Raw genomic sequence first — 12,102 nt, forward strand, 5'->3', positions numbered from 1 at the left:
TTTTTAATTCCAATGAATTAGATGGCTTTTCTAAAGGAACATAGTTATAATCCTTTAAAATGCAAACTTATGGAGTTCAGAACCCTATGTGAAATTTGGTAAAACTCCAGGACTTGTAAATAATTCACACTGGAATTGCCCGGAAAAGGTTATCATACAGTTGAATTACATGTAGTAGAAGCTTAATATGAAACAGGCAGCTTAAACACACTGAAAAGAGGTTCACACAGCTGTGAAAAGAAGCCTACACTGTTTCCATTCTTAATTCCGGTACAATAAGACGGCTTTTCTAAACGAATGTACCTATATTCCCTGGGAATCCAACCTTATACAGCTTAGAACACTATGTGAATGTGGTTTGTACTCTTAAAATTCACAGTATTAGACACTGGAATTACCCGGAAATGGTTATGGAACAGTTGAATTACAAGTAAATTGAACCTTAATATAAAACTGACATCGTAAATACACTGAAAAGAGGTTCACACAGCTGTGAAATGACGACTATACTCTTTACATTTTTAATTCAGGTTCAATAAGATGGCTTTTCTAAACTACTCTAGTTATAATCCTTAAGAATTCACACTTTTACAGCTCAGAACACTATGTGAATGTGGTTAATCGTCTTAGAATTCACAGTAATCGATACTGGAAATCCCGGGGAACGGTTAAGGAACAGATGAATTACAAGTAAATAGAACCTTAATATAAAACGGGTAGCCTACACTGAAAGGAGGGTCACACAGCTGTGAAATGACGAGTATACTCTTTATATTTTAAATTCCGATTCAATAAGATGGCTTTTCTAAATGAAGGTAGCTATATTCTGTCAGAATTCAAACTGATAGAGCTGAGAACACTATGTGAATGAGGTTAGAACTTTAGAATTCGCAGTAGTGGATACTGGAATTGCCCGAGATCGGTTATGGAACGGTTGAATTAGAAGAAAATAGAAACTTCATATAAAACGGGCAGCGTAAATACACTGAAAAGAGGTTCACACAGATGTGAAATGACCAGTATACTGTTTACATTTTTTAATCGAGTTCAATAAGATGGCTTTTCTAAACTACAGTAGTTATGATCCTTAAGAATTCAAACTTATACAGCTCTGAACACTATGTGAATGTGGTGAGTACTCTTAGAATTCACAGTAATAGATACTGGAATTGCCCGGGTTCGGTTATGGAACAATTGAATTACAAGTAAACAGAACCTTCATATAAAACGGCCAGCTTAAATAACTGAAAATAGGTTAATACTGCTGTGAAATAACCAGTATACTGTTTACAGTTGTATTTCCAGTTCCATAAGATGGCTTTTCTAAACTACAGTTGCTATAATCCTTAAGATTTCAAACTTATACAGCTCAGAACACTATGTGAATGTGGATAATACTCATAGAATTCAGAGTAATAGATACTGGAATTGCCCGGGATCAGTTATGGAACAGTTGAATTACAAGAAAATAGAACCTTAATATAAAACGGGCAGCATAAATACATTGGAAACAGGATCAAACAGCTGTGAAATGAATATACTGTTTACATTTTTAATTCGAGTTCAATTAGATGGCTTTTCTAAATAAAAGTAGCTATTTCCTCAAATAATTCAAACGTTCACAGCTCAGAACACTATGTGAAGGAGCTTAGAATTCTTAGAATTCAGATTAATAGATACTGGAATTGCCCGGGATCAGTTAGGGAACCGTTGAATTACAAGAAAATAGAACCTTAATAATATACGGGTAGCTTAGATACACTGAAAAGAGGTTCACAATGCTGCGAAATGACCAATATACTGTTTCCATTTGTAATTGCAGTTCAATAAGATGGCTTTTCTAAACTACTCTAGTTATAATCCTTAAGATTTCAAACTTTCACAGCTCTGAACACTATGTGAATGTGGTTAGTACTCTTAGAATTCACAGTAATAGATACTGGAATTGCCCGAGAGACGTTATGGAACTGTTGAATTACAAGAAAATAGAAACTTAATATAAAACGGGCAGAGTAAATTCACTCAAAAGAGGTTCACACAGCTGTGAAATGACGAGTATACTGTTTATGTTTTTTTTTTTTTTTTTTTTTTTTTTTTTAAATATATTTTATTGATTTTTCACAGAGAGGAAGAGAGAGGGATAGAGAGTTAGAAACATCGATGAGAGAGAAACATCGATCAGCCGCCTCTCGCACACCTCCCACTGGGGATGTGCCCGCAACCACGGTACATGCCCTTGGCCGGAATCGAACATGCGACCCTTCAGTCCGCAGGCCGACGCTCCATCCACTGAGCCAAACCGGTCAGGGCTACTGTTTATGTTTTTAATTCCAATGAATTAGATGGCTTTTCTAAAGGAACATAGTTATAATCCTTTAAAATGCAAACTTATGGAGTTCAGAACCCTATGTGAAATTTGGTAAAACTCCAGGACTTGTAAATAATTCACACTGGAATTGCCCGGAAAAGGTTATCATACAGTTGAATTAAAAGTAAGTAGAAGCTTAATATCAAACAGGCAGCTTAAAAACACTGAAAAGAGGTTCACACAGCTGTGAAAAGACGCCTACACTGTTTCCATTCTTAATTCCGGTTCAATAAGACGGCTTTTCTAAACGAATGTACCTATATTCCCTGGGAATCCAACCTTATACAGCTTAGAACACTATGTGAATGTGGTTTGTACTCTTAAAATTCACAGTATTAGACACTGGAATTACCCGGAAATGGTTATGGAACAGTTGAATTACAAGTAAATTGAACCTTAATATAAAACTGACATCGTAAATACACTGAAAAGAGGTTCACACAGCTGTGAAATGACGACTATACTCTTTACATTTTTAATTCAGGTTCAATAAGATGGCTTTTCTAAACTACTCTAGTTATAATCCTTAAGAATTCACACTTTTACAGCTCAGAACACTATGTGAATGTGGTTAATCGTCTTAGAATTCACAGTAATCGATACTGGAAATCCCGGGGAACGGTTAAGGAACAGATGAATTACAAGTAAATAGAACCTTAATATAAAACGGGTAGCTTAAATACACTGAAAGGAGGGTCACACAGCTGTGAAATGACGAGTATACTCTTTATATTTTAAATTCCGATTCAATAAGATGGCTTTTCTAAATGAAGGTAGCTATATTCTGTCAGAATTCAAACTGATAGCGCTGAGAACACTATGTGAATGAGGTTAGAACTTTAGAATTCGCAGTAGTAGATACTGGAATTGCCCGAGATCGGTTATGGAACGGTTGAATTAGAAGAAAATAGAAACTTCATATAAAACGGGCAGCGTAAATACACTGAAAAGAGGTTCACACAGATGTGAAATGACCAGTATACTGTTTACATTTTTTAATCGAGTTCAATAAGATGGCTTTTCTAAACTACAGTAGTTATGATCCTTAAGAATTCAAACCTATACAGCTCTGAACACTATGTGAATGTGGTGAGTACTCTTAGAATTCACAGTAATAGATACTGGAATTGCCCGGGTTCGGTTATGGAACAATTGAATTACAAGTAAACAGAACCTTCATATAAAACGGCCAGCTTAAATAACTGAAAATAGGTTAATACTGCTGTGAAATAACCAGTATACTGTTTACAGTTGTATTTCCAGTTCCATAAGATGGCTTTTCTAAACTACAGTTGCTATAATCCTTAAGATTTCAAACTTATACAGCTCAGAACACTATGTGAATGTGGATAATACTCATAGAATTCAGAGTAATAGATACTGGAATTGCCCGGGATCAGTTATGGAACAGTTGAATTACAAGAAAATAGAACCTTAATATAAAACGGGCAGCATAAATACATTGAAAACAGGATCAAACAGCTGTGAAATGAATATACTGTTTACATTTTAAATTCGAGTTCAATTAGATGGCTTTTCTAAATAAAAGTAGCTATTTTCTCAAATAATTCAAACTTTCACAGCTCAGAACACTATGTGAAGGAGCTTAGAATTCTTAGAATTCAGATTAATAGATACTGGAATTGCCCAGGATCAGTTAGGGAACCGTTGAATTACAAGAAAATAGAACCTTAATAATATATGGGTAGCTTAGATACACTGAAAATAGGTTCACAATGCTGCGAAATGACCAATATACTGTTTCCATTTGTAATTGCAGTTCAATAAGATGGCTTTTCTAAACTACTCTAGTTATAATCCTTAAGATTTCAAACTTTCACAGCTCTGAACACTATGTGAATGTGGTTAGTACTCTTAGAATTCACAGTAATAGATACTGGAATTGCCCGAGAGACGTTATGGAACTGTTGAATTACCAGAAAATAGAATCTTAATATAAAACGGGCAGAGTAAATTCACTCAAAAGAGGTTCACACAGCTGTGAAATGACGAGTATACTGTTTATGTTTTTAATTCCAATGAATTAGATGGCTTTTCTAAAGGAACATAGTTATAATCCTTTAAAATGCAAACTTATGGAGTTCAGAACCTTATGTGAAATTTGGTAAAACTCCAGGACTTGTAAATAATTCACACTGGAATTGCCCGGAAAAGGTTATCATACAGTTGAATTACAAGTAAGTAGAAGCTTAATATCAAACAGGCAGCTTAAAAACACTGAAAAGAGGTTCACACAGCTGTGAAAAGACGCCTACACTGTTTCCATTCTTAATTCCGGTTCAATAAGACGGCTTTTCTAAATGAATGTACCTATATTCCCTGGGAATCCAACCTTATACAGCTTAGAACACTATGTGAATGTGGTTTGTACTCTTAAAATTCACAGTATTAGACACTGGAATTACCCGGAAATGGTTATGGAACAGTTGAATTACAAGTAAATTGAACCTTAATATAAAACTGACATCGTAAATACACTGAAAAGAGGTTCACACAGCTGTGAAATGACGACTATACTCTTTACATTTTTAATTCAGGTTCAATAAGATGGCTTTTCTAAACTACTCTAGTTATAATCCTTAAGAATTCACACTTTTACAGCTCAGAACACTATGTGAATGTGGTTAATCGTCTTAGAATTCACAGTAATCGATACTGGAAATCCCGGGGAACGGTTAAGGAACAGATGAATTACAAGTAAATAGAACCTTAATATAAAACGGGTAGCTTAAATACACTGAAAGGAGGGTCACACAGCTGTGAAATGACGAGTATACTCTTTATATTTTAAATTCCGATTCAATAAGATGGCTTTTCTAAATGAAGGTAGCTATATTCTGTCAGAATTCAAACTGATAGAGCTGAGAACACTATGTGAATGAGGTTAGAACTTTAGAATTCGCAGTAGTGGATACTGGAATTGCCCGAGATCGGTTATGGAACGGTTGAATTAGAAGAAAATAGAAACTTCATATAAAACGGGCAGCGTAAATACACTGAAAAGAGGTTCACACAGATGTGAAATGACCAGTATACTGTTTACATTTTTTAATCGAGTTCAATAAGATGGCTTTTCTAAACTACAGTAGTTATGATCCTTAAGAATTCAAACTTATACAGCTCTGAACACTATGTGAATGTGGTGAGTACTCTTAGAATTCACAGTAATAGATACTGGAATTGCCCGGGTTCGGTTATGGAACAATTGAATTACAAGTAAACAGAACCTTCATATAAAACGGCCAGCTTAAATAACTGAAAATAGGTTAATACTGCTGTGAAATAACCAGTATACTGTTTACAGTTGTATTTCCAGTTCCATAAGATGGCTTTTCTAAACTACAGTTGCTATAATCCTTAAGATTTCAAACTTATACAGCTCAGAACACTATGTGAATGTGGATAATACTCATAGAATTCAGAGTAATAGATACTGGAATTGCCCGGGATCAGTTATGGAACAGTTGAATTACAAGAAAATAGAACCTTAATATAAAACGGGCAGCATAAATACATTGGAAACAGGATCAAACAGCTGTGAAATGAATATACTGTTTACATTTTTAATTCGAGTTCAATTAGATGGCTTTTCTAAATAAAAGTAGCTATTTCCTCAAATAATTCAAACGTTCACAGCTCAGAACACTATGTGAAGGAGCTTAGAATTCTTAGAATTCAGATTAATAGATACTGGAATTGCCCGGGATCAGTTAGGGAACCGTTGAATTACAAGAAAATAGAACCTTAATAATATACGGGTAGCTTAGATACACTGAAAAGAGGTTCACAATGCTGCGAAATGACCAATATACTGTTTCCATTTGTAATTGCAGTTCAATAAGATGGCTTTTCTAAACTACTCTAGTTATAATCCTTAAGATTTCAAACTTTCACAGCTCTGAACACTATGTGAATGTGGTTAGTACTCTTAGAATTCACAGTAATAGATACTGGAATTGCCCGAGAGACGTTATGGAACTGTTGAATTACAAGAAAATAGAAACTTAATATAAAACGGGCAGAGTAAATTCACTCAAAAGAGGTTCACACAGCTGTGAAATGACGAGTATACTGTTTATGTTTTTAATTCCAATGAATTAGATGGCTTTTCTAAAGGAACATAGTTATAATCCTTTAAAATGCAAACTTATGGAGTTCAGAACCCTATGTGAAATTTGGTAAAACTCCAGGACTTGTAAATAATTCACACTGGAATTGCCCGGAAAAGGTTATCATACAGTTGAATTACAAGTAAGTAGAAGCTTAATATCAAACAGGCAGCTTAAACACACTGAAAAGAGGTTCACACAGCTGTGAAAAAACGCCTACACTGTTTCCATTCTTAATTCCGGTTCAATAAGACGGCTTTTCTAAACGAATGTACCTATATTCCCTGGGAATCCAACCTTATACAGCTTAGAACACTATGTGAATGTGGTTTGTACTCTTAAAATTCACAGTATTAGACACTGGAATTACCCGGAAATGGTTATGGAACAGTTGAATTACAAGTAAATTGAACCTTAATATAAAACTGACATCGTAAATACACTGAAAAGAGGTTCACACAGCTGTGAAATGACGACTATACTCTTTACATTTTTAATTCAGGTTCAATAAGATGGCTTTTCTAAACTACTCTAGTTATAATCCTTAAGAATTCAAACTTTTACAGCTCAGAACACTATGTGAATGTGGTTAATCGTCTTAGAATTCACAGTAATCGATACTGGAAATCCCGGGGAACGGTTAAGGAACAGATGAATTACAAGTAAATAGAACCTTAATATAAAACGGGTAGCTTAAATACACTGAAAGGAGGGTCACACAGCTGTGAAATGACGAGTATACTCTTTATATTTTAAATTCCGATTCAATAAGATGGCTTTTCTAAATGGAGGTAGCTATATTCTGTCAGAATTCAAACGGATAGAGCTGAGAACACTATGTGAATGAGGTTAGAACTTTAGAATTCGCAGTAGTAGATACTGGAATTGCCCGAGATCGGTTATGGAACGGTTGAATTAGAAGAAAATAGAAACTTCATATAAAACGGGCAGCGTAAATACACTGAAAAGAGGTTCACACAGATGTGAAATGACCAGTATACTGTTTACATTTTTTAATCGAGTTCAATAAGATGGCTTTTCTAAACTACAGTAGTTATGATCCTTAAGAATTCAAACTTATACAGCTCTGAACACTATGTGAATGTGGTTAGTACTCTTAGAATTCACAGTAATAGATACTGGAATTGCCCGGGTTCGGTTATTGAACAATTGAATTACAAGTAAACAGAACCTTCATATAAAACGGCCAGCTTAAATAACTGAAAATAGGTTAATACTGCTGTGAAATAACCAGTATACTGTTTACAGTTGTATTTCCAGTTCCATAAGATGGCTTTTCTAAACTACAGTTGCTATAATCCTTAAGATTTCAAACTTATACAGCTCAGAACACTATGTGAATGTGGATAATACTCATAGAATTCAGAGTAATAGATACTGGAATTGCCCGGGATCAGTTATGGAACAGTTGAATTACAAGAAAATAGAACCTTAATATAAAACGGGCAGCATAAATACATTGGAAACAGGATCAAACAGCTGTGAAATGAATATACTGTTTACATTTTTAATTCGAGTTCAATTAGATGGCTTTTCTAAATAAAAGTAGCTATTTCCTCAAATAATTCAAACGTTCACAGCTCAGAACACTATGTGAAGGAGCTTAGAATTCTTAGAATTCAGATTAATAGATACTGGAATTGCCCGGGATCAGTTAGGGAACCGTTGAATTACAAGAAAATAGAACCTTAATAATATACGGGTAGCTTAGATACACTGAAAAGAGGTTCACAATGCTGCGAAATGACCAATATACTGTTTCCATTTGTAATTGCAGTTCAATAAGATGGCTTTTCTAAACTACTCTAGTTATAATCCTTAAGATTTCAAACTTTCACAGCTCTGAACACTATGTGAATGTGGTTAGTACTCTTAGAATTCACAGTAATAGATACTGGAATTGCCCGTGTTCGGTTATGGAACAATTGAATTACAAGTAAACAGAACCTTCATATAAAACGGCCAGCTTAAATAACTGAAAATACGTTAATACTGCTGTGAAATAACCAGTATACTGTTTACAGTTGTATTTCCAGTTCCATAAGATCGCTTTTCTAAACTACAGTTGCTATAATCCTTAAGATTTCAAACTTATACAGCTCAGAACACTATGTGAATGTGGATAATACTCATAGAATTCAGAGTAATAGATACTGGAATTGCCCGGGATCAGTTATGAAACAGTTGAATTACAAGAAAATAGAACCTTAATATAAAACGGGCAGCATAAATACATTGAAAACAGGATCAAACAGCTGTGAAATGAATATACTGTTTACATTTTTAATTCGAGTTCAATTAGATGGCTTTTCTAAATAAAAGTAGCTATTTTCTCAAATAATTCAAACTTTCACAGCTCAGAACACTATGTGAAGGAGCTTAGAATTCTTAGAATTCAGATTAATAGATACTGGAATTACCCAGGATCAGTTAGGGAACCGTTGAATTACAAGAAAATAGAACCTTAATAATATACGGGTAGCTTAGATACACTGAAAAGAGGTTCACAATGCTGCGAAATGACCAATATACTGTTTCCATTTGTAATTGCAGTTCAATAAGATGGCTTTTCTAAACTACTCTAGTTATAATCCTTAAGATTTCAAACTTTCACAGCTCTGAACACTATGTGAATGTGGTTAGTACTCTTAGAATTCACAGTAATAGATACAGGAATTGCCCGAGAGACGTTATGGAACTGTTGAATTACAAGAAAATAGAAACTTAATATAAAACGGGCAGAGTAAATTCACTCAAAAGAGGTTCACACAGCTGTGAAATGACGAGTATACTGTTTATGTTTTTAATTCCAATGAATTAGATGGCTTTTCTAAAGGAACATAGTTATAATCCTTTAAAATGCAAACTTATGGAGTTCAGAACCCTATGTGAAATTTGGTAAAACTCCAGGACTTGTAAATAATTCACACTGGAATTGCCCGGAAAAGGTTATCATACAGTTGAATTACAAGTAGTAGAAGCTTAATATGAAACAGGCAGCTTAAACACACTGAAAAGAGGTTCACACAGCTGTGAAAAGAAGCCTACACTGTTTCCATTCTTAATTCCGGTACAAAAAGACGGCTTTTCTAAACGAATGTAACTATATTCCCTGGGAATCCAACCTTATACAGCTTAGAACACTATGTGAATGTGGTTTGTACTCTTAAAATTCACAGTATTAGACACTGGAATTACCCGGAAATGGTTATGGAACAGTTGAATTACAAGTAAATTGAACCTTAATATAAAACTGACATCGTAAATACACTGAAAAGAGGTTCACACAGCTGTGAAATGACGACTATACTCTTTACATTTTTAATTCAGGTTCAATAAGATGGCTTTTCTAAACTACTCTAGTTATAATCCTTAAGAATTCACACTTTTACAGCTCAGAACACTATGTGAATGTGGTTAATCGTCTTAGAATTCACAGTAATCGATACTGGAAATCCCGGGGAACGGTTAAGGAACAGATGAATTACAAGTAAATAGAACCTTAATATAAAACGGGTAGCCTACACTGAAAGGAGGGTCACACAGCTGTGAAATGACGAGTATACTCTTTATATTTTAAATTCCGATTCAATAAGATGGCTTTTCTAAATGAAGGTAGCTATATTCTGTCAGAATTCAAACTGATAGAGCTGAGAACACTATGTGAATGAGGTTAGAACTTTAGAATTCGCAGTAGTGGATACTGGAATTGCCCGAGATCGGTTATGGAACGGTTGAATTAGAAGAAAATAGAAACTTCATATAAAACGGGCAGCGTAAATACACTGAAAAGAGGTTCACACAGATGTGAAATGACCAGTATACTGTTTACATTTTTTAATCGAGTTCAATAAGATGGCTTTTCTAAACTACAGTAGTTATGATCCTTAAGAATTCAAACTTATACAGCTCTGAACACTATGTGAATGTGGTGAGTACTCTTAGAATTCACAGTAATAGATACTGGAATTGCCCGGGTTCGGTTATGGAACAATTGAATTACAAGTAAACAGAACCTTCATATAAAACGGCCAGCTTAAATAACTGAAAATAGGTTAATACTGCTGTGAAATAACCAGTATACTGTTTACAGTTGTATTTCCAGTTCCATAAGATGGCTTTTCTAAACTACAGTTGCTATAATCCTTAAGATTTCAAACTTATACAGCTCAGAACACTATGTGAATGTGGATAATACTCATAGAATTCAGAGTAATAGATACTGGAATTGCCCGGGATCAGTTATGGAACAGTTGAATTACAAGAAAATAGAACCTTAATATAAAACGGGCAGCATAAATACATTGGAAACAGGATCAAACAGCTGTGAAATGAATATACTGTTTACATTTTTAATTCGAGTTCAATTAGATGGCTTTTCTAAATAAAAGTAGCTATTTCCTCAAATAATTCAAACGTTCACAGCTCAGAACACTATGTGAAGGAGCTTAGAATTCTTAGAATTCAGATTAATAGATACTGGAATTGCCCGGGATCAGTTAGGGAACCGTTGAATTACAAGAAAATAGAACCTTAATAATATACGGGTAGCTTAGATACACTGAAAAGAGGTTCACAATGCTGCGAAATGACCAATATACTGTTTCCATTTGTAATTGCAGTTCAATAAGATGGCTTTTCTAAACTACTCTAGTTATAATCCTTAAGATTTCAAACTTTCACAGCTCTGAACACTATGTGAATGTGGTTAGTACTCTTAGAATTCACAGTAATAGATACTGGAATTGCCCGAGAGACGTTATGGAACTGTTGAATTACAAGAAAATAGAAACTTAATATAAAACGGGCAGAGTAAATTCACTCAAAAGAGGTTCACACAGCTGTGAAATGACGAGTATACTGTTTATGTTTTTTTTTTTTTTTTTTTTTTTTAAATATATTTTATTGATTTTTCACAGAGAGGAAGAGAGAGGGATAGAGAGTTAGAAACATCGATGAGAGAGAAACATCGATCAGCCGCCTCTCGCACACCTCCCACTGGGGATGTGCCCGCAACCACGGTACATGCCCTTGGCCGGAATCGAACATGCGACCCTTCAGTCCGCAGGCCGACGCTCCATCCACTGAGCCAAACCGGTCAGGGCTACTGTTTATGTTTTTAATTCCAATGAATTAGATGGCTTTTCTAAAGGAACATAGTTATAATCCTTTAAAATGCAAACTTATGGAGTTCAGAACCCTATGTGAAATTTGGTAAAACTCCAGGACTTGTAAATAATTCACACTGGAATTGCCCGGAAAAGGTTATCATACAGTTGAATTAAAAGTAAGTAGAAGCTTAATATCAAACAGGCAGCTTAAAAACACTGAAAAGAGGTTCACACAGCTGTGAAAAGACGCCTACACTGTTTCCATTCTTAATTCCGGTTCAATAAGACGGCTTTTCTAAACGAATGTACCTATATTCCCTGGGAATCCAACCTTATACAGCTTAGAACACTATGTGAATGTGGTTTGTACTCTTAAAATTCACAGTATTAGACACTGGAATTACCCGGAAATGGTTATGGAACAGTTGAATTACAAGTAAATTGAACCTTAATATAAAACTGACATCGTAAA

Source organism: Myotis yumanensis, unplaced genomic scaffold (genome assembly GCF_028538775.1).
Source record: "Myotis yumanensis isolate MYYU_CA2020_CCGP unplaced genomic scaffold, mMyoYum1.0.hap1 SCAF_3, whole genome shotgun sequence".
Lineage (NCBI taxonomy): Eukaryota > Metazoa > Chordata > Mammalia > Chiroptera > Vespertilionidae > Myotis > Myotis yumanensis.